The 24,653-nt window shown below is 46.2% G+C and overlaps 1 protein-coding gene across 11 annotated transcripts in view; it reads right to left on the bottom strand.

Moving 5' to 3' along the window:
• The window catches only part of Camta1 (calmodulin binding transcription activator 1), an 820,478-nt gene that overhangs the window by 672,855 nt on the left and 122,970 nt on the right, over positions 1-24,653 (bottom strand). The window lies entirely within an intron of this gene.

Below are 24,653 nucleotides of genomic sequence, written 5' to 3'. Positions count from 1 at the left end.
ATATATATGGAGAGAATAGAGATGGATAGTAGACGGATGATATAGATGATAGATAGATAGATAGATAGATAGATAGATAGATAGATAGATAGATAGACAGACAGACAGAATACACACACAAACAGATGGATACATAAACTTACTAGTCCAGGCTCTTAGTATTTGATTTATATGCAAAGTGAGAACATGTGGGGTGTTTTGAAAGAAGAAGGCCACCAGGCATTGGTAGCACACGTCTTTAATCCCAGCACTCGGAAGGCAGAGGCAGGTGGATCTCTGTGAGTTCGAGGCCAGCCTGGTCTATAAGAGCTAGTTCCAGGACAGGCTCCAAAGCTACAGAGAAACCCTGGCTCGAAAAACCAAAAAAAAAAAGTCAAACCCCTCCTCCTTCTCCTCAACATCTCCACCCTATGCTTGTTCCCTCATCACTATCCCATGCCCTGGACATATAAATCCCCTGCTCAGGATCCAAGAGGCACCATGGCAAGCTGAGCTAGGAGCCAGTTGTCAGACAGATGCAAAGATTCATCTGTCCTTGGGCATTGTGTGGCTCTGTGGTGATATTCTGTTTGTGATCTAACAATAAAGCTTGCCTGAAGATCAGAGTGCAGAGTTAGCCACACTAGTTAGCCATAGAGGTCAGGCAATGGTGGCACACACCTTTAATCCCAGCACTCAGGAGACAGAGGCAGACAGATCTCTGTGAGTTCAAGGCCACCCTGGGCTAAGTGAGATTGAAAAGAGAAACAAAGCCATGCAGTGTTGGCTCACATCTTTAATCCCAGTACTTGAGAGTCACGTGCCTTTAATCCCGGCATTAGCAAGGTGGAGACAGGAAGGATATGGCTGGGCAGAGAGAGGAGTATAAAGTGGGAGGAGACAGGAGCTCATGGCTTTTAGTCTGAGGACTTGTAGACACAGGTTACCTCATTCGATCTGAGGATTCCGCAGAGGTAAGACTAGTGGCTGACTGCTCTGCTTCTCCGATCTTTCAGCTTTCACCCCCTAATATCAGACTCTGGGTTTTTATTATTGAGACCAATTAGAATTCGTGGTACAGGGGCCTGCATGTGAGTTTCAGTCTGGCTCCACCCTGAATGTACTGATAGCCTCAGCGAGCCACCCACCCATGTGCAGCACGCAGTCCGGTGGGGACAGTGACAACTCTTCTGTGACGAGTGCGGAAAATGAATGAGACAGAGCCCAAAGGGCCTGAGTGGGATTCAAGGGCACTGGAGCCACTTTGTCACTGTCCCTTCCGGACTCACGAAGGTTTTATAGTTTGGGGGATGATTCCATAGTTTGACGCCTTTTGAAAAATGATCTTATTAAGTCAGGTAAGCTATGAGACAAGATTGGGGCTCAAATACACAAAATGACTCCACTGTGGTCATAGAGAGACATTGCTATGGGTCTGTCTGCCATCCTGAGATTCCGCCTACTCCCTTCCAATCCTTCCTGTGGGTGCCATGCCAACTCCCTGTCCCTGCCTCTAGGGGGATCTGCCATTCTTGAGCAAATAATGGCTTTGGGGTGGACTAGAAAAGCAAAATCATGAGGGACCAGCATTGGCTTCCCAGGATTCTCCGTACAGCGTCATCTGTGGCCACCCTACACCTGTCCACCTGTCCCAGGTAGTGGAAGAGGCTGTGGGAACTATGAAATCTCCGCCATTCAAGAACTCTCAACCCCTTGACACTCTTGCCCAACCTCATTTCCCCAGGAACCTCAGGCACGAGGTCTGAAGTACAAACAATTTATCCTGTTTCAATTAATCACCAGTTCTAAAGAGAACGTCTTGGAGTGGATTAGTCATGAGGACTGGATTAGTCAGACTTATCTAAGAAAGGACCAGAGTTAGTATTAGCAGGGCTCTTATATCAGCAGATGGTCCCTTCTCTGAGTCTCCCTGGAAGATTATTCTACTCTCAAGGGAGCAGCAACATCAGAGTAGGGCAACACACAGAGACACGCCAGAGAATAAGAGCACCTGCATCATGGCCTTCTGGGAAGGACTAGTTTCATATTTTCTTATCCCTTCAATGGATTTCTTTCACTGTCTCCAAGCTTGTGGTGCAAAGAAAACAGATAAAGAACTTAGGGGTCAAACGCTGGAGCTGCAGGCAGATATTTTTGTTCACAAGCCACAATCAAAGCACACGTCACCTCCCTAAGCCTTCTGGATTCCAGCGAGAAGAAATTCACGCTAGATGAGGATTAGCGGAGCCACTGGACAGAATTGTCAGTGTGGTGTCTGGGCATCATGGGCCACCTGTCACTCAGCCTCGTCCAAGACCAGCTTCTTGTCAATGAAATGTTCACTGAGAGGATGAATGGGGGAACCCACAATAGAATATACATGTAGCGGCACATGCCCAGAGTTAGAGGGCTGAGGCAGCAGAATCCTGAGTCAGCGATAGGGCTACATACACAGTGCAACCTTGTCTCAAAGAGAGAGGGGCTAAAGAGATTACTTTGTGGTTAAGATGCTCGCAGAGAGCCTGAGTTTCCTTCCTGGTACCCAAATCAGGCAATTTATAACCACCTGTAACTCCAGCTCCATGAGATCTGATGCCCTCTTCCATGGGTACTAATAGACACATGTGTGCATGTACACACACACACATACACACACACCGAGAGAGAAAGAGAGAGAGAGAGCGAGAGCTAAAAATGAATCTTTAATAATTAAAACCCCAGAACACTCTTGTGTCCTTTTCCATTTTGCCCTTACTGTGCACATACACACAAGTACACAGAGGGACTTAACCCTCACAGAAAGGCTTTTAGAATTTGCCACTAAATCTTCTAAAATGTCATCAGTCAAGGTGGCATCTCCCCTAAATCTCTATGTAGAGAGAAACATCTCAGCGGGGAGAAGGCATCCCAACAGGCTGCCTGCATGTGATAATACTGGTCCTAATAGAGTCCTTACACAACTTGCTTGGTATTCCTATGCCTCTCAGTTTTACAGTCTGTAAAGTGAGAACAGAAGGACAGTTATGTCAACAGAGTCGGGGCTACTATACATTTATCTGTCCCTTCTTTCCACACTTCAGTGCCACAGGGACAACTGGACAGGAAAAAGGAAAACAGGTCCACAGACCAGAAAGGAAGAAGCAAACATGTCTTAATTTACAAATTAGACAATTGCATACACAGAAAAATTCCCAAGGAATCCACAAAAACATAATTATATTAATAAGTTCAGCAAGCTCGCCAGAGAGAGCATCAATGGGCGAAAATCAGCAGCATCTCTGCACATTTGCCGGAACAATGCTCAAGATGAGATTAAGGAAATAATTCCATCTACAACAGCTCCAAAACAACCAAACCTTTAAAAATTTCTGGCAAAAGAAATAAAAGTTTGAGTCTTGAAACCACACATAGTAAAGACATTAAGAGGCTCAACAATGGAAAGTGTCCTATGTTCATGGATCAAAAGACTAACCATTGTCAAGAGGACAATGTTCTTCAATATGACCTCTAAATTCAACACAACCTGGTGCGGGACAATTCTGTATTCTGTCAATTATATTTTAAATAAACACTGATTGGCCAGTAGCCAGGCAGGAAGTATAGGCAGGACAACCAGACAGAAAGTAGAGGCAGGGCAATGAGAACAGGAGTATTCTGGGAAGAAGGAAGCTCTTTCTACCACAGTCCTGTCCAGACACCAAAGAAGGAAGATGTGACCTGCCCCGCTTAAAAAGGTACCAAGCCATGTGGCTAACATATACTAGAATAATGGGCTAATATAAGTTATAAGAGTTAATAAGAAGCCTGAGCTAATGGGCCAATCAGTTTATAACTTATATAGACCTCTGTGTGATTTTCTTTGGGACATAACAACTGTGGGAACTAGGCAGGACAGAAACCACCCGTCAACACAATCCTTATCGAAATCCTAATGGGTCTCTTTGCAGAAACAGTTAATTTGATTCTAAAATCTATAGAGAAATATGGTAGACCCAGCATAGCCAAGAAAACCCAGAAAGCAAAACAAAAGACTTCCATTTCCTAATTTCAAAGCTTCTTCTCAGGCTACGATAGTCAAGACAGCGTGGTTCTGTCAGGAGGGAGGACATGGAGATCATGAATAAAAAGCCTGCAAACAACCCTCACAGTCGTGGTCAGCTGACCTACAAGCCAGGCAATCCAAGGCATGAACAGTGCTGGGATGAGGAGGTGTGGGCAATGGAGCCGCATCCTCCCCCACACCATGCGCAGAATTAACTCAGCATGGATCAAAGACCCAAATCTAAGACCTGAAGCCTTAAGGTCTTAGAGGCCTAGGACCCTTTCTATGGTGTTGAGTGAGGCAGCGATGTCTTTGTTAGAAAGAAAGAAAGAAAGAAAGAAAGAAAGAAAGAAAGAAAGAAAGAAAGAAAGAAAGAAAGAAAGAAAATGCAATAAAATATAGGAATAGGAAGGAAGGTAGTAAAGAAAGAAGGCAAGTGGGCATAAAGGCAGGCAGGAAGGGAGGAAAAGAGGGAGGGAAGGAGGGAGGGAGGGAGGGAGGGAGGGAGGGAGGGAGGGAGGGAGGCAGGCAGCAAGCAAGGAGGAAGGCAGGTGGGAAGGAAGGAAGGAAAGAGGAAAGCAGGAAGAAGGCAGGAAGTCAGAAAGGCAGCCAGCCAGCCGAACACCATCAAAATGTCAAACTTCTGTTTCTCAAGGACACTGTTGCAAAAGTAGAAACACAAAATAGAATTTTTTTAGAAATAGCGTATCTGATAGAGGCCCTGTGCCCAGAATATATAAAGAGCCCTTGCAACTGCGGTCAGATGGCCTGGCAGAAACAAGCTCTGACCACACAAGCCTGGTATCTGAGAGAAGCAACTCCAGAAAGCTGTCCTCTGACCTCCACACATGCCATGGAGTACCCGCAACACACACACACCCTCCACAAACATGCTATGGTGTGCATGCATCACACACACATGCCATGGCATGTATGTACCACCACATGCATATATACACACTCGCATACACACACACACACACCCTCCACAAACATGCTATGGTGTGCATGCATCACAAACACACACACACACTGCCATGGCATGTGTGCACCACCACATGCATATATATACACACTCGCATACACACACACACACACACACACACACACACACACCCTCCACAAACATGCTATGGTGTGCACGCATCACACACACACACACGCGCCATGGCATGTATGCACCACCACATGCATATATACACACTCTCATACACACACACACACACACACACAAAATAAGTGTGTTTTTTAAAGAACTTTTATAATTCAGTAATAGAAACACAACCCAGGCTGGCCAGAAAGGCCACAGTAAAAGCCTGTGTGGCCAAGCCCCAAAGCCTCAGCTCAACAGCTTGCACCCACAGTCAATGGAGAGGAGCAACTGTCAGAGTTGTCTTCTTGCCTCCATACATGCTTCATGGCATGCACACATGCACACATACAGACCTCTCTCTCCCCCCGCAGTCTCTCTCTCTGTGGTGGAATATTATTTTAAGATGTGTGGCATTTGTTTATGCTGTGGAACACTTGTTTAATGATGTAAAGATGTGTTGAGCTCTTTTATGTTGCATTTGTTTAACTCTGTGAAGCTGTGATACTTTGTCTAAAACACCTGATTGGTCTAATAAAGAGCTGAACGGCCAACAGCAAGGCAGTGGAACAGATAGACAGGCCTGGCAAACAGAGAGAATAAATTGGGGGGGGGGGGTTTCAGGGAACAAGAGAGAACGAGGAACAAGAAAAGAAGAAGCTATAGCATGATTAATAAAAACCCAGAGACAGATATCGGGGTTCAACCTGAAGGGTTCTTACCTCTACCTCAGTCCAAAATAGCGATCCTGCCTCCAGGAATCTCAGAATGAGACTGTGTCTGAGAGCTGTCTGCTCCTGCCTTATATTCCTCTCTAGTGCTGGGATTAAAGGCATGCACCACTACTGCCTGGTTACTATGGCAAACTAGTGTAGCTACTGGGATTAAAGGTGTGTGTCACATTGCCTGGTCTGTATGACTGATCAATGCAGCTGTTTTACTCTCTGATCTTCAGGCAAACTTTATTTACTAAAACACAAATAAAATATCACTACAAGGGGCCACCCAGCCACGCAGCAACACAGCCAGCCAGAGTGAAAGTAAGATACACAGAAATAAGAAAAGGAAAAAGCCCAGAGGCAAAGGTAGATGGGATAATTTAAGTTAGAAAAGCTGGTAGAAACAAGCCAAGCTAAGGCCAGGCATTTATAATTAATAAGTCTCTGTGTGTATTTATTTGGGAGCTGAGTGGCAGGACCCCCAAAGAGAAAAAAGTCTGCCTATCTGTCTCTGTTTCTGTCTCTGTGTGTGTATCTTTCTGTGTGTGTGTGTTTTTTTCTCTGTTTCTCTCATAACAATAAATAAGTATTTTTAAATAACCCTCATATTGCAATAATAAAAAAGACCACTTGGGCTACTGAGATGCTCAATGGGTTGAGATATTTGCTTCCAAACCTGAAATTTAAGTTCAATCCCAGAACCCACATGGTGGAAGGAGAGTTACCCCTTTGATCTACACACACACACACACACACACACACACACACACCTTGGCATGCATGTCTACCACTGACAAAATAAATAAATGACTGTAAAAGGTTATTTTAGGACAAAAAAAATATGTCATATCACTGAAGAATGCTTACGGTAACATCAATGTCTATCATCAATGATAATCGGGGAGTGGCCAAGCAAACCCAATGGGACAGTCCCTCATAGCCAATAGGAAGGTTATAATAAAAAAAGAAAGTCAATTCCCATACGGACATAAGGAAATTGGAATTCCAGCACTTGGCTGTAGGAGGATAAAGTAGTATGGCATCTTTGGAAAACAGCCTGGTAGCTCCTGGATACATCACAATGAGTAACAATGCTCCTGAATATTCACCCAAGAGAACAAAGTGGCCAGAACCCTGCCCTATGCCCCCATGAAAGGAACTGTGCAAAATGGGTCATAGCAACACAAACTGGAAAGAACTCCGGTTCCACCAACTGATGGAGGGAGTGTGGCACATCCAAACAATGAAAGGCTGCAGTAAAAACAGTAATGGAGCTGTGAAAGACCCCACATGTACGAGCCTTGACACCACCAATGTGAGTCTCAAGCCAGGCACTAGAGCCACACACTCCCTTATATCTACCAATGAACCCTCAACTGACAGCTGCAGGATTTTGGAGGATTCTGGAGTTGAACCTAGGATTGCATGCAAGCTGCTTAAGTACTCTCCTTGTAGATTAGTGCATCTTCCAACCCTCATCAGAGAAATCTGTATTTGCAGTGGGCAGTGAGTGACAGAGACCAACTGGCCGACATGCAGGGAACAGGAGACTGCAGAGCGCTCAGCTTTAAATGGAACATCTACACTAAAGCATTGGAGCAGCTCTTTCTTTGGGCCACAAACCAGCTCCCAAATCATGACATGGAGACTTCTTATTAGTTATGAATGCTTAGTCTTTTCTTAGCTCTTATTTGAATTTGTTTCTCTTTATCTACATTTTGCCTTGGGGGTTTTGTTGTATATCTTACTTTTTTTTTTTTTTTTTTTTTTTTTTGGGGTTTTCGAGACAGGGTTTCTCTGTAGCTTTGGTGCCTGTCCTGGAACTAGCTCTTGTAGACCAGGCTGGCCTCGAACTCTCAGCTCTTTATCAGACCAATCAGGTGCCTTCGGCAGGCAAGGTGAAACAAATGTAACACACCTTTACAGTTACAGTAATATTCCTTAGCCTAAGCAAATGTAATACAGCTTTACCTTGTTAAAGTCATTTCCACAAGAAACCCTTCCTCCCAAGGCTCAGGAATCATTGTAGAAGGTGCGGGGACAAAGGACTGTAAGAGTCAGAGACAGCAGTAAATAGAGACAACAAAACAGCGTCCTCGGGACACAGCGTACGACCAAATGACAGGACAGCATGGACTAGAGCTCTGTGAGCTCACGCCAGACCAGACCCCAGCATGGAGAGGGAATGTGAACACAGAGGCGTAGCCCTAGTCAGATGCTATAAGCAGCTGATAGCTGCTGGGAGAGAAGAGTCAGTTTTAATAGCGTAGCCCCTTGTAAGGCAACCAGACTCCATGGAAGGCCACACGTCCAAGATACATGGGCAGCGCAAACTGGACCTGATGCATGAAAAGGGTGGACACAAAGCTTGGTGGGTAAAGAAGGGATTGGAGCTAAGAGGAGTTGAGAGAGAGGGTGAATGTGGTCAAAACTTACTGTACAAAGTTCTCAAAGATCTCATTTAAATATATATGTCAATTATATAAAGCATTAGGTGGGATAATTAAGGTTATTTATAAAGAAAAGTCAAGTCAAAAGAGATGGGGTGCAGAGGGGTGTGGCACAGTTCCAACCAGCATGCACTGGAAGAGCTCAAACACAAGAGAGAAACGGGAACTGGGACAGTCTGGGGGGCGAGGGAAAGGGGGACAACTGGCTTCGGTGACACACAGTAGGAGCACACCCATGAAGGAAGCCGCTGTGGCTGCAGAGGACGGAGCAGGTGGCAGGGGAGGCAGGGTGGGTAGCCCCAGGCTCTGCCCCAGCAGTCCAGGCTTCTCCTCTAGAGCTGGATGACTCGGCCAAGCAACAACTGTCACCATTCAGCATGAGTTCCAGGACTCACTCCTGGTCTGCACGCCATGTTCACAGTGACGTCATTCATACCAGCCAAGGGCTGGAAGAAACCAAGTGTCCAGTTACAGATGAATTAGTAAACAAAACCTGGCATATCCTTAAAAAGAACAGAATGGTGATGCCCTCCAAGATGGATGAACCCCGAGCACATGATGCTCGGCGAAGGAGACTGCACATGTGCCGTGAGGGCCATGCACGAGCATTTCTACAGCAGCCAGAGTCACAGAACTGCAGGGGAGGCCTGGGACCAGCAGGGTTGGGGGTGCCGAGTTATACTTAATACAGATGAGTTTTGGTTTGGGATGATGGAAAGGGTTTGGAGGGGACAGTGGTGGTGATGGATGCCCAGCGTTAAGTACCTTATGTCCCTGGACAGGACAGCTCACGGTCATGAAAATGAAAACGTTTGTCACATTTAGGCATAGCAATCCAGCGGAGGGTAGAAGTACAGAGTGGTCAGCGTGCTGCCGCGCTGGCCAAAGGCCCTCAGCGGAAATCCCCGGGAACTGGAAGAACACACCACCCCCCCACACCCTGCACGAGCAGCTTCATTCTCACAGCTCACCCAAGGGAGCAGTGCCCACATCACCAGGCCAGAGCTCTGCTTACCCTAGCGGCCCCAGGCTGACCCCGCACAGCACTGAGGCCACCACCCAGCCCATCAGTCCTCTAGGGAGAGCCTGCCCTGCCCTGTCCTATCCTACTGTGCTCCTCTTGGCCAACTCCACTTTCTGTACAAAGAGCAATGGCCTGGACTCTGGGCTTCACCCACCAGCCAAATGAAGAGGGATATTTTACAACACAGTAAGCCTGCATGAAATTGCTAAGCACATATATAAGGCTAATGCCACTGCTATATTAAAATACTAAATTCATTTTTATACTTTTTTATTTAAATTGCTGGGGCCACTTGCCATAGTTGATTAAAAATTCTGAACTGGGTGTATTGTGGGCCAGTTATGAAGCAGGGTGTAAGTGCTGGGAATATTACTTGGAATAGAGGAAACCATTTGTAAAATGAAAATTCTTCTGGTTTTTTTCCTTTAAATTGTTTAAAAGGTGAGGAAAGCCAGGACTGGGGGCGCACACTTCTAACCCCAGCCTTTAGGAGGCAGAATTGCAAAGCTGGCGGAGGATTTGTCCTTAACGATAAAGCAAGTTCAAGGGCCACCTGAGCTACAGGAGAGTCTGACACTAAAACAAAGTTGATTTTTAACTAAATTAAAAGGAGAATCAGTCAAAGCAGGGCAAAGACAGAGGCAGGCTTGCGAAGAGCCTGTGCAGGTACCAGGAATGTCCGTCCGGTGGGCGCGGCTTTCCCAGGCTGGCAGCACGGTCTCAGTTGGCCATGCTGGGACCACTTGTTTCTCCTCTTCCTCGGTCTCTTCCACAGCTGCCCTTATGGGAACCCTGTGGGGCAGACTCTGTCCCGGTTTGGAGGTTTGTCTGATTGCCACAAAAATGTGAGAGGGGAACTGACCCGCTTTTGGCTCTGGAGCTATCCTCACAGTCCGGAGGAGAAATTCATTCATTCACCCAGCCAGTAAGCATTGGTTCACGGCTTCTCCCTGCTGGCACTGTCCTAACTGGTAGAGACACTGGGATGAACAAGCAGGCAAGGCCCAAGCCTGTCTCCATCTTGCACTGAAGCAGGGCGCCAACTAAGCAGGAGCCCTTAGAGAGCAAACAAACTCCCAAGGTATGATAATGATGGACGTTCGCTCTGGTTTAGGCAAACAGGGAATGTTTCCTTGGGGTGAGACCTGGGCCAAAAGGAAAACTCACAGGATATGTCCAACAACAGTGATCACTGGGTCCAAAGACTCCTGTCACAGGGGACCAAGCTGAAAGGGACCCTGAGATTGAGGACAAGACCAGGAAGCCATTCTCCTGAATATTAGCGGACAGCATTGGGATCCCAAGCTCTGAGCCTGTGGGCGTGCCAGCAGCACCATGGCCTGTCTACATGTCACCAGGGTGATTCCCTTCCTTGGGAAAAACTGCTTGCTTTCTTCTCCCTATTCTGGACCGACGCCATTTGATAATTACAGAACGGACAAGGCATAATGTGTTCTAAACTGTCTCTGAATAGTATGTGGTTTTGAAATAATACATGAAAAGCTTAATAAAAATTAATGTGGAAAAGAGGCTCATCAGCCTCACTTGGAAATAGAATCAGTATTAATTACTTTGCCCACATTCACGCTGATGAGCTAGTGGTGGCGGGACCATTTCCTCCATGTAGGAAGGAGGCAGGGAGGAGACACTGCTTTTCTGGTAGTCCCTCCGGCTTCCATTGTCCCCCAAGGTCTTATCACCAAAGTCCTATCAATCATGGCACCTCCCAAAGGTTTCCCATGCCATGCCATGTCCGGGTTGGGTCCCAGTGCATGAATTGTATGAGGACTGAGCTTGGCATATGTGAACCCATGCTGTCTGCTGGAGGCTGTTTTTTCAGAGGCTCAAATCCTCAGGCCCAGTAGTCTCTAGGAGCTAATATGAACCCCCCAAATCTTGCTTGAGTGTGATCTGTAGAGCAACAGAGCAGCATATGACAAATTTCCCAGCTGGGCGGTGGTGGCGCACGCCTTTAATCCCAGCACTCGGGAGGCAGAGGCAGGCGGATCTCTGGGAGTTCGAGGCCAGCCTGGTCTACAAGAGCTAGTTCTGGGACGGGCACCAAAGCTACAGAGAAATCCTGTCTCGAAAAACCATAAAAAAAAAAAAAAAAAAAAAATTCCCAGCATCTGTGCCCACAACCCTGTCATGTGTCTGGATAGCTCAGCCAGAAAGCATGAAGCCATCATTCTGGTCAGTCGACACCACCAATGCCTCCAACCAAGAGCTTCAGATGGGCCACTGGGTGCCCATGGAAATCATAACAGCGGCATATATAAAAGCCAGGGTTTAGGGGACTCCTGTAGGAGGGCAGGCTGCTGAAACAGTGTCACCAGCTCTAATATATGTGAAAACAAGCAGGACACATAGCAAGGGCAGGGGTGCTGTCAGCGGGCCAGTAAGGAGCCCCTGGATGGCATGATAGAATTCCTTCCCAAGATCTCCCTGACAAGCTTCAAATTCCCCTGGCCCATCCTGTCCCAGATACCTAGCTCCCACCCCCACTCAGTGGAGCCCCCCGCACCATTCCTGCTACGGCACTGCCAAGTTTCCAGAACCTGCACTGCAGTGAGTCTCCTTAAGCAGCCCACCTCCCCCACCCAGCCTTGTTTTCACCCCTAATCTACAGGGCAGATGGGGTCCCCTCCTCTCCCCTATCACACACAAAGGAGAAGAAATACAAGAGCTGCTCTTTAATCTCAGAACTACTGACATCCTTGAGGATATTTCTCTAACAAAAACACACAGCTGGCTTTTCTTTTCCTTTCTTTATCCCTTAGAACCTTTTAATGTTCATTTGAGGTCCCTTAATGAAGAAGTCGAGTGACGAAGTGGGCTCCAGGGCCTGGCTTCTCGTGCAGTCACTTCCCTAAGCCTCTGTTTTCTCACCGTCAGGGCAGGTTATCTATCTGGTGAGATTAAAGGAGACAACAAGCTTCAATGAGTCGCCCAAGAATGAAGCAGGCGGTCAGTGACAATATCAATTATTACGGGAGATGAGATGGTTCTGATTGTGGTGATGGGGGTTGTGATGATGCCAGAGATAAAGATGATTATGGTGATGATGTAGGTGATGATGATGATGATGGCAGTAACACGGCAGGGACAGTGGTGACGGGAGAGATAAAGATACGGTGATGATGGAGATGAAGATGATAACAGCAGTGACAATGATCACGATGATAAAGAGGACAGCGACACTGATGTTTGTGAAGACAATGGGATGCCTGTCTCTGGCTAACAGGCAATATCTGATCCCTATGGCAAAACGTTTGTGGGCTCAGAACTCTGCTCTCTGCTCATGGCCCAAATCCGCAAGCCAGAGCTCCGCTCCTCTCTCCCTCCCTCCCTCCTTGTCTCCCTCCCTCCCCCAGTCCTCAGGTCCTGCAGGCTCAGCAGATGCAATCTGGAATCCCTTATTCATCAAAGAGAAGGTCAGGGGAAGAAGCCCCTCCCTGTACTCGCTCACATTCATTGAAATCTCTTTCCAGTCCCCTCACAGGCTTCCACCGCTGACATCCATCACCGGCCAGCTGCCACCATCAGCAGCCCCATCCCTGTCCCAGAATCCTAGCTGCTACTCGAGTTGTCTGTATTCTTCTGGGGGGAATTGCCACCACTATGAACTAAATCCACCACACAGAAAACACGGGATGGCTTCTCCCAATAGAAGAGACACCGTGGGAAAATTGCCACATTAGACACCGCTTATTATCTGGGCTATTTTTGTCGCGACCAACACAGCTTAGACGTAAACAAGCAGCATAGAGTTCCAGCAGCCAAGCTGGAAGCCCCATGGGCATCACTCCGAGCACACTGCTCCACTGGACGCAGGACAAGGTGCAGAGTCTACCGCTCAGCCCTACTGTCTGGCTCCCATGAGGGTTAACAGGAAACCCACGAAGAGGGCAGAGTCTATGGAGCCAAGTTTCCACTCCTGCCCATCATGCCACACGGTTACACCTCTGACAGCCAGAAATCACAAGGAGTCCTCAATCCAAGCCTTCCATTCTCCCAGTACCTGAGGGTCCAGCCAGGGGCTCCCCCAGGGCTCCCTCCATTCTGGGACAGAGCTAATGGCTCTTTTCACTCCCACGGTGTGAACAGCAACAGAAGCCTCTACTGTCAGCCACTGCCTCACACTCCAGGAAGGAAAAAAAAATCATCCATTTTTGGCCCAGAAAAGCCTTGGAAAAGTTTACTTTTTTGTAAATGTTTTCTTTACCAAAGCCAAATCCCAGAGCTGATGTGATGTGGGGTGGATTAGACAATTAAAGCAGGCACACAGAATACAAATCTGAGTTTGTTCAGCTGGGTCGAGAGGATCTCGCCATTTCCTTCCTCCCCCAAGTCAATTTACTCAGAGAGCAGCCTTCTCTCCAGATAAGCACATTGACTTTAAAATAACGTGCATGCCGACAGCTGCAGCCCCGCGACTAGAGCAGACAGAGCTGTGGCAGCAATGATAATTAAATATGTTTTCATCATCCGTCATTTCTTCTTCTTTTTTCTGCAGGTGCCAGGGTAATAAATCTAAACTCGCCTCTTTTGTCAGCTGGCAGTGAACACATTTTAACTTGAGATCTCTCGGGAGGAATTAAGAGTCACTTGGCCTTGTAAAGGAGAAAGGGTTTTTACTTCCAAACTGCCAAGTGGGGAGCTCACAGCTGATTGGTTTCATGATACTTTATTATTTGGCAATATATATGCGTCAGGTTGTATTTCAGAACACCACACCTACAGGATAACCAGGGCTCCAAGAGATCCGTCATCTGACTCTAGAATAAAAACCTATTTGAGAAGATTTTCACCACTATTTCTTTTTATGAATCCCAGATTTAATGTATTATTGACTTAGGTTTATTCCAATATTTTAGAACTTTTCCGGCATTCTTTAAATCCCCCAACAGCCTTTTTTCTCCTTGTAGCACATCACGGGGAAAGCTGTCGCCAGTGCCGCCTGCAGCCTGAGTTAAGTGCTTTCGATTGGCCTAAGGAGTTTGCTTGACTTTTTATTTTGACAGTTTAACGGTTCCTTCTCCCCAGGGGCAGCCTGTGTGCACAGTCCTCAGGAAAGCCGGCCGAAATGCACCTCCCAGGCTCCTCAGCTTCTCCTCCCTCTCCCAGCCACAGGTCCTCTGCAAAACACTCTCACTGATGGGCAAGCCTGGCTAAAGCCCAGGGAAGGCAGAGAAGACATGGAGGCAGGCATGGCTGGAGAAGCATGGACACATGCTGTGGGGCCTCTGGCTGTACCTGCCCATCACAAACCAACCCTGTGACAAGGTGAGGGGTTCTCAGCACAGCCTACCACACCCAGAGGCCTGAGACTGGGCCACACAGCATTTCCAAGCTACTTTCCCCCTCTAATCCTCAAAGGGAATTTTCTGGAAAGGAAACCCATACCTTGTCCTCCTCCACCTCCACAAACCCTCAGATACTAACTCCTAAAGCAGGTGGCATGGGACAGATGATAGAGGAGGGGACTTTAAATATGTTTCCTTGGGGGAGAAGCATATTTATCAGTCTAGGACCAAAGACCATGAACAATGGTAACTTCTAGAAGCACACTTGAATTTTTCAGGTCTATATTCCTCAAATGAGACCCAGGCATAGAAGGAAAAAAAATCAGAAATCCTAAGGTTATCAGAGTCTGAAGACACTTTACTACACACTAAAACCCCTGTTTCCACCGGCTACAGGTGGGTCCCGTGGCCATTCCACACAGCGGGATTCCAGATGACGCGTTCCCAAAGAGACACTACCGAGGACACAGCACGCCCAGAAGGCTTTATTCAGAAACCGAGAAGCCAATTCTGAAGGCTGCGTGGACATGGAAAGCACCCAGAGGAACCAAGCAATCAGAAAGGGAAACATCAAGGTGAGAGCTGAGACAGTTGTGAGTCAAACGGTCCCACGACTTGCAATACAGCTACCAGCGTCAGGACGGTGCACTATCGGCTTAAAAATAGACAAGCAGATCAATGAAACAGATCCAGAAATAAACTGTCACAGACAGGGACAGATCACTCTTTACAAAGGAGGAAAGTGACGTGGAGGCTCCCAGTTAATGCTGCTCCAGTCACTGGACCCCAGAATGAGGAAATGTGAGGCCTGCCCACTCACTCCACACACCACGGGGGGGGGGGGGGAATGATTCCAAAGTCAGGTGGTGGTGGCACACGCTTTTAATCCCAACATTCAGAAGATAGAGCCAGGCAGATCTCTGTGAGTCTGAGACCAGCCTGAACTACAGAGCAAGTTCCAGGACAGCCAAGGCTATACAGAGAAACCTTGCCTCTAAAAAACAAAACAAGGGGAGAAGATCTTCACCAACCCCGCAAATGACAAAGGTCTGATCTCCAAAATATATAGAGAACTCAAGAAAGTAGACCGTAAAGGGCTAATCAACCCAATTAAAAAATGGGGCACTGAGATGAACAGAGAATTCTTAACAGAAGAAGTTCGAATGGCCAAAAGACATTTAAGGTCATGCTCAACTTCCTTAGCGATCAGGGAAATGCAAATCAAGACAACTTTAAGATACCAAATTACACCTGTCAGAATGGCTAAAATAAAAAACACCAATGATAGCCTTTGCTGGAGAGGTTGTGGAGAAAGGGGTACACTCATCCATTGCTGGTGGGAATGCAAACTTGTGCAGCCACTTTGGAAAACAGTGTGGCGGTTTCTCAGGAATTTCGGGATCCACCTACCCCTGGACCCAGCAATACCACTCTTGGGAATATACCCAAGAAATGCCCTATCATACAACAAAAGTATATGCTCAACTATGTTCATAGCAGCACTGTTTGTAATAGCCAGAACCTGGGAACAACCTAGATGCCTTTCAATGGAAGAATGGATGAAGAAAGTATGGAATATATACATATTAGAGTACTACTCAGCAGTAAAAAACAATGACTTCCTGAATTTTGCAGGCAAATGGACGGAAATAGAAAACACTATCCTGAGTGAGGTGAGCCAGACCCAAAAAGAGGAACATGGGATGTACTCACTCATATTTGGTTTCTAGCCATGAATAGGGGACGTTGAGCCTATTATGCGTGATCCTAGAGAAGCTAATTAAGAAGGTGAACCCAAAGAAAAACATTTAGGCGATGAAAGGAGACAGAGACAAAGACCCACATTGGAGCACCGGACTGAAATCTCAAGGTCCAAATCAAGAGCAGGAGACAGAGCACGAGCAAGGAACTCAGGACCGCGAGGGGTGCACCCACACACTGAGACAATGGAGATGTTCTATCAGGAACTCACCAAGGCCAGCTGGCCTGGGTCTGAAAAAGCATGGGATAAAACCGGACTTGCTGAACATAATAGACAATGAGGACTACTGAGAAGTCAAGAACAATGGCACTGGGTTTTGATCCTACTGCACGTACTGGCTTTGTGGGAGCCTAGGCAGTTTGGATGCTCACCTTACTAGACCTGGATGGAGGTGGGTGGTCCTTGGACTTCCCACAGGGCAGGGAACCTGGATTACTCTTAGGGATGATGAGGGAGGGGAACTTGATGGGGGAGGGGGAGGGAAATGGGAGGTGGTGGCGGGGAGAAGGCAGAAATCAGAAATCAGAAATCAGAAATCAGAAATCAGAAATCAGAAATCAGAAATCAGAAAGAAAGAAAGAAAGAAAGAAAGAAAGAAAGAAAGAAAGAAAGAGAAAAAACAAAACAAAAACAAACATAATCCACAAAAACAAGAAAAACAGGAATAAACTTTTGTTCTTCAAAGATAGTATGGGAGAGTAAAGGAGCCCCTCAGACTGGAAGAAACCATTGTAAAGAATCTACGATGTGACAGATTGACAGATGGTCCCTCAGAGTTCAGCGGCAAGAACAAAACCCAGAGCTTCATTTTTTGAGATAGGGTCTGACTGTTGCCCTGGCTGTCCTGGAACTCACTCTGCAGACCAGGCTCAATTTCACAGAGATCCCCCTGCCTCTGCCTACCAAGTGCTAAGATTAAAGGCGTGTGTCACTAAACAGTTTCTTTTTTTTTTTTTTTTGGTTTTTCGAGACAGGGTTTCTCTGTGGTTTTGGAGCCTGTCCTGGAAACTAGCTCTTGTAGACCAGGCTGGTCTCGAACTCACAGAGATCCGCCTGCCTCTGCCTCCCGAGTGCTGGGATTAAAGGCGTGCGCCACCACCGCCCGGCACTAAACAGTTTCTTAAAAAACAGGTAAAAGACTTCATGATGGGATGGCAATTGGTATGGCCACGCTGGAAAACAATGGCAGTCTCTGCAGGGTTCAGCCATTCCATCCTTGATTGTCAGCTGATATTTGCCCCAACTATAAGCTTACTGTGATATTAATTTTAATTGGCATTTTGACACAATCTAGAATCGCCTAAGAAGGGAGTCTCAGTGAGGGACTGTCTAGCTCAGTCTGGCATATGGACACATCTATAGGGAATCATCTTAATTATATTAATTGAACTAGATCTGCCCACCATAGGCAGCACCATTCCCTGGCCAGGGTATCCTGGACTGTGGAAGAGTGGAGAAAGCAAGTTGAGCAGCAGCATCTGTGTATTAGAGAGTAAATGCATCCACATAAAGACATTCATTCACACAAATGCTCATGACAGCATTATTTGTAACTGTCTAAACCTGAAAACCTGAATATCTATCAATAGGTTAACAGACAAACCAAACAATATTCAGCAGCAAATCAATGGATTTCATATACACACAAGGGATGGATCTCAAAGTCATCGAGCTGAGTGAACAGACAAAAGAGCAATACATAGCACACTGCATTTACATAAAACCCTCACCACGGGGAGATGGCTCTGCTGATGTGGGATTCCCCTCTGTATGCTGTGAATGTCATTGGTTAATAAAGGACCTGCTTTGGGCCTGTAGCAGAGCTTTAAGGGAACAGAGCTATGTGGGGAAAACTAAGCTGAATGCTGGGAGAGAGAAGGCGGAGTCAGAGAGAAGTCCTGTAGCCTTGCCAGAGCCAGATGGAAATTTAACTGATAGGCCACAGCCACATGGCAATACACAGATTACTAGAAATGGGTTAAATTAAGATGTAAGAGTTAGCCAATAAGAAGCTAGAGCTAATGGGCCAAGCAGTGATTTAAATAATATAGTTTCTGTGTGATTATTTTGGTTCTGGGTGGCCAGAACGAACAAGTGGCCTCCTCCTACAAATTGGCATGCCAACATGGTGGACTAAATCCATGTAAAACCTGAGAGGGCTTAAAAAGGAAGTCTAGACACTAAAAAACAAAAGTTTAGCCACATTTATTTTCCCAAATGGGCTTTGCTTGCTGGCTCATGCTGCAGCTCCTTTAAGAGAGGTTTTCCTGATTCAGCAGTAACAACAACAACAACAACAACAAAAAGCCACAGTTTTGAAATGCAGGCTTTCTGGGCCATGCTGCCAGTGCAAACTCTGACTCTTTCTGGAGGTTTAGCTATGGAGCACTTGAATGGGGTTTGTGGATCTGGGTGCTTGTATGCCCCCTTGGGAAAGTAGCTGAGACCATGCCTGCAGCTCAGCACCTCCCCCCACTCCAAGCAGGCAGCAAGATCAGGACTGCTAGGAGTGCACAGGCAGGAGAGCATGTTAGATTCCTGCCGCCATACACAGAGATGTTTCCAGGTCATGCAGTGTACTGCAGGGCATATCTAGCTATTACTCCGATAAGAAGGGTTTATGTGCTGCATGTTCATTCTCAGAGTTGAAGTGCTGAGCCTGGCTCCTACCTGGCAGTCCCAGAGCTGGCAGTAATGGTACCTCCACCATTTTAAAAGTGGAAAGAGGTGGGGCCAGCATCCAGAGCCACTGCAACCAAGCTGCTTACCATTTTAAAAGCTCTTCAAGACAGTAAAGAATTACAGATACACAATAGGACGGATTCAGACACAAAAGACCTCTAAATGAGTCACAGTGTTGGATAAATGTATGTTGGCTTGGGAGAGAAAAGAAAAAGAGTACAGAGAGTTATGAAAAAAACTTAATGGTTTTTTTTAAAAAAAATAAAACAAAGTCTTTAAAGAGACAGAGTACAGACAGTCATAGATTAGAGGAGTAAAGATAAAAAAAATAAATATTAAACTTGTAGAAAAAGTAATAGAGTAAAAACAATCCATATAAAGATGGAAAGTTCACAGAGCATCTGGATTATGTATATTATTGTGTTATCTTTGAATTTTTTGACTGCAGAGAGACATTTGATTCTGGGGATTGCTAAACTAAGTCAACATATATATTTCAAAGGTATCTTAAATTCAAATTTTGAGTATAAGGATATGTTGCTTTGGAAAAGAGGTTCTTCTTTTGTTTCCACAGAGGATGAGAACCTGTGGATTGCTTCCAGACTAATATGATTTGATGGACCAAGATCCCCTAAAAGGTTGCCTTGAACACCCCTCAAAAAATTACTTCGTCCATTAAACAGCAGGAAGTAGTTTGAAGAATAATTACACCCATATTCCCAAATGTTGTCTATAAACATTCTTTTACATTTAAAGGGGAAATGCTATAGAGATTTGCATTGGTATAGATCTTGGTTCATTGATACAAATTTAAGGTCAATGCTGTTATACTATGTATATGTGTGTGCACGTGCACGCACGTGTAAGTATTTTTGATCTTGATTAAGGTATTGTGTGTGCAGTTCATTTAAAAATGTAATGTATAATTAAGAAACATAGGTTAATAGAGAGTCATCTATACAAGTCAAACTTGTAGTCATGTTAGTTAGATTTTCTAGAGGTACAGAGATGGATTTCAGATGGATAGGCATTCTTCAAACCTTTCAAAGACTACAGAATATGGCACTTTAAATGTGTTTTAAGAATTTAGGACTTATGACAGTGAGACACATATGCTCCCAACAGCACCAATCTACTTCAAGAGGATGATGGGTATCGAAGAAGCTCCTTATGGAATTGGTTAGCCATTTGGGCAAGAAACTGCTCTTGCCTGGACTGTTTGATGAACTGGACATGCAGGACCCGCAAAGAAATGACTGTTTAACTTGCCTAAAGTTGAGACAATCCTTCAGGGTTCTTACTTCATGAAAGAGTCTGCTAGACATTCTGAAGGACACAGAAAAAAGCAACTGATGGACTTTGCCATTACAAGGCAGAACAGATTTCAAATTTCCTGCTTCATAGAAAAGTCTGCTGGATACTATTGGCCTGTAGACTGAAGATAGATGCTCCAACGGTCCAAAAGAACTCTGGGTGACTGTCCAGGTAGCAAGATGTCTCTGTCAATTCTAGAGTTTTGGAAGTTGTTTACAGTGTACTTCCTGTTTACATAGGTAATATATCTTTCTGGAGTCTTTGATGGAGTTGAATAGATAGTTTTCCTTAAATATGGTAAAAGATAAAGTAGATATACATATCGTAACTAATTTTTACTTGATACCTGTTTTGTTATATGTAATTTTACTATGTTAAAGTTAAACCTTTTTTATTTTAACAGAAAAGGGAGGTGATGTGTGATTCCCCTTGGTATGCTGTGAATATCATTGATTAATAAAGCAACTGCTTTGGGCTTATAGAAGAGCTATAGGTGAACAGAGTTAGGTGGGGAAAACTAAGCTGAATGCTGGGAGAGAAGGCAGAGTCAGAGAGAAGCCATGTAGCTTCACCGAAGCAAGAAGGAACTTTAGCCAGTAAGCCACAGCCACGTGATGATACACAGATTACTAGAAATTGGTTAAATTAAGATGTAAGAGTTAGCCAATAAGAAGCTAGAGCTAATGGGCCAAGCAGTGATTTAAATAATACAGTTTCTGTGCGGTTATTTTGGCTCTGGGTGGCCAGAATGAACAAGTGGCCTCCTGCACTCAGCAGGCAAGAGCACGTGTTGCTCTAGCAGAGGACCTAGAGCTCAGGGTCCTGCAATTCCAGCTCCAGGGGATCCAGCATCCTTTTCTGGCCTCCACTAGTGCCTGCATGGCCTAGGTACACACATGCAGATGTGTATACAGACACACATACTAAAAAAATAAATCTTAATTTAAAAAGAAAAAAACCCTGTGGAATATAAAGCAGTTTATAATGACAGAAGGTAGATTCCCCAGCTGCCTAAGACAAGGGCGTGCCTGTAAGAAGAGACTAAAGGCTGAAGGACATGGCTGGAGAAAGGGACTGCTTCCTGTCTTAGTTAACTTTTTGTGATGCCAAAACTCACCATGTTGGTCTTTCTCGACAGCTCATTACATGCCAATTAGCCTTCGGGGAAGCTTTTTGTTTAAGTGTGCAACGTGAACACCGCCCTGTGGGGTTGTGTGAAGAGGCTCCAGTCGGCACAGGTGCTGTTTGCCCAGGAGATGGGGGAAAAATGAGTTGTCAAAAGAAAGGGTAATGTGCCTGTCACTGCTGGTGAAAAAGTGTGTGGCCCAACTCAAAAAGCACACCCATTCGTTCACTCATTCCTCCACCCCGCAAATGACATACAAGCCCCGGGGGGATGCAGAGGGCTTCTCACCTGCCAGAAACCAGAATGAGAACTCTGCTGGTCCACCGACTGCTCTGGGTCTTGGCCCTGGGCCTGCATATCTGCATGCAGATGTGTAGGCACACATACATAGCCAAATTGCCCAGCTGACTGAACCAGGTTTGGGCAGATGACACTTTGTGCCTTAATTTCTTCATGTATAAAATGAGAAAAATAGTAATCTCCATCCCCCAGGGCTGTCATGATCCAACAAATTAACATCCGTGTGACTCTTAGCAAAATGTAGGAACTCAAGAAGTGTGTGCTACATTTAGAAGTGTTTGACTAACTTACCTGGAGAGACACACGCTGGGATGTGGTAAAGTCCTTGTCTGCTCCAGCAACTGTCTCTAGCCCATCTGCTTCCTAGCACTTCGTAGTCATCACTGACATCAATAAGAGACCCACACGAGCAAACAGGCCAGTGTGCTAGGAAGCTATGGCATTTGTGCTGACCTTCCCCAGCCTTGAACACTGCAGGTGTGTGTGCACAGGTAAAGGGCTCAGCCCACTCTTCACGCACAGGTAAGCTGACGTTCTGGAAGTCTTGCGCACACCGTATGCAGCAGGTGAATACACTTCAGGCAGGATGAGATTCCTCTTCGTGCTGGCTCCTTGCGGACTTGTGTTCTAACCTGATTCAGAGGCTCTCCACTGCAAGTGAGGCCTGCCACTCAGAGCCAGAGAACACAAAACCGAAAGCCCTGGCTTCGGATTTCAAACACGAAGGCCCAGACATGAAGCAGGGCAAACCCATTGGGAATGAGAGGCTACTTCCCCCCACCTGACATGGTGAGCTGTGGGCTTCAGAGAGACCTGAGTTCCAGCACGGGTGTTGTGTCTGTTCTTCAAGTGGAACCAGAGAACATTTACCCTGCACCCCAGATACTACATGTGACAGTCACCTGGTTTCTCACACCCCTGTGAGATGATGCGGAAGGACTTGACAAGGAGCTGGCTCTGGACAGCGTATAGGGTGACAACCCAACACCTAAGGCTAGACCTTACCTCCTTCCATAGCTTATAGCAATAAACCAGCCAATTTTGGATTAGGAATAGATACTAGAGATTGAGCCTGGGGCCTAAACACATTCAAAGCATCTACCATGAAGCTACACACCCAGTCCTTGGGGGAGATTTCAGTTGGTTTAGAAAACACAGAATTAAATGAGCTAATGCTTCTGTCACCCGGTGAGATGGACTGATAGTTAAGTTTATAGAAAGAGAGGGCGCTGTGCTTGTGTTCCCAACTATAAACGCCCCAGGACAGTTTGTCACTATCACGACCTACCATTACCAGGGAAGGGAGTCTCAATAAGAGACTGTAGCTCAGGCTGGCCCCTGGACATGTCTGTGGGAGATTTTCTTGGTTCCATTAACTGAGGCAGGAAGACCTGTCCAATGTGGGTGGTGCCATTCCCTAGGCATCCTTGACTGCACAAGAGTGTGGTAGTCTGAATACGACTGATCCCCATAGGCTCACAGATCTGAATGCTTGATCATTAGGGAGTAGCATTACTTGACAGAGATTAGGAGGTGTGGCCTTGTTGGAGAAAGTGTGTCACTGGGGGTGGGCTTTGGGGCTCAAAAATTTCAAGTCAGGTTGAGTCTCTCTCTCTCTCTTCCTGCTGCCTGCCAGACTGGATGTGGAACTCTCAGCTACCTCTCCAGAACCACGTCTGTCCGTGTGCCACTGGGCTTCCCCCACCATGACGATAATGAACTAAACCTCCAAATGTAAGCAATCTCCAATGCCTTTTTTTTTTTTTAAGAAATGAGAGTTGCCATGGTCATGGTGTCTCTTCACAGCAGTTGAGACTAGGAGTGAGAAGGCAAGCCGAGCACCAGTGTTCACGCATTAACTCATGGCTTCCTGCTACTGTGGATCCGATGTGACCAGCTGCTTCGAGTTCCTGCTGTCTCCACTTCTCAATAAGGTACTTTCACCTAGGACTCCCTTATGGTGCTTTGTCAGGGTATTTCTCATAGCAACAGGAAGCTAAGACACTCATAGCTATCCATCCTGCGGAGTGCTATGGCATGCTGGGAACCTCCACATGAACGAAGTGAGACTTGAACACTCATGAGGATAGATGAGTGGACAAATGATGGTACAGGGCAAGGGAAGCAAGGCTGACAGAGAAAGGCTCGCAAGGGCATGAGCAGAACCCGGAAGCATTTCCACAGCTATGGCACGAGGAAGCAAGTTAATCTAAGACCTGTATCCCAGTCTGGAGCCCACAACCCCGTGAAGACACAGTGGAAAGGAACACTGCAGGGATGGTGCCAAGTTGATGCTAGATCAGGGAGAGAGCAAATGCCCCCAGATGCTCACCAATAGAGGGACCTGTGTCACTTGTGAAGTTCACATCCATCCTCCAAGAAACAGAAAAAGGGACAACCAGTTATTTCATCGTTCTTTGGATCATGCTACATTTATTCTGTGGGAAGAACTGTCCTTCACTCAGGGACCACTTCCAACTTTCTCTGATATTAGTGATACATGGGACCTGGAATTCCTCTAAGTCTTTCTTGGCAAAATTAAAAACCCTTCACCTTGGAAATCCCATCCATCTGCACAAAAGACACTCTGCCTTGTAAAGCATCACCACAGGGAGAGACTTCCCAAGAGTGAAAGGTGGGCCCAGGGCAGGGCTATACGCCCAGAGGAGAATGGTCTTCTACAGCCATGAGGAAGCCGGGGTTCAGAAGGCAGGGATGAGGAAACAGAGAAACTGGGTCTCCTCTCGGGAGGGTGCTCTGGTTTGAGGAATGACTTGGAGAGAAACTCTTGGGAAGTGAGTGGGGTCATTCACAGGAGAGGTTGAAGACAGTGGACTTCGAGGTAGGGGGACTAGAAGG

Source organism: Chionomys nivalis, chromosome 11 (genome assembly GCF_950005125.1).
Source record: "Chionomys nivalis chromosome 11, mChiNiv1.1, whole genome shotgun sequence".
Lineage (NCBI taxonomy): Eukaryota > Metazoa > Chordata > Mammalia > Rodentia > Cricetidae > Chionomys > Chionomys nivalis.
The sequence above is the reverse complement of the archived record's forward strand: the minus strand, read 5'-3'. Positions and strand labels throughout refer to the sequence as shown.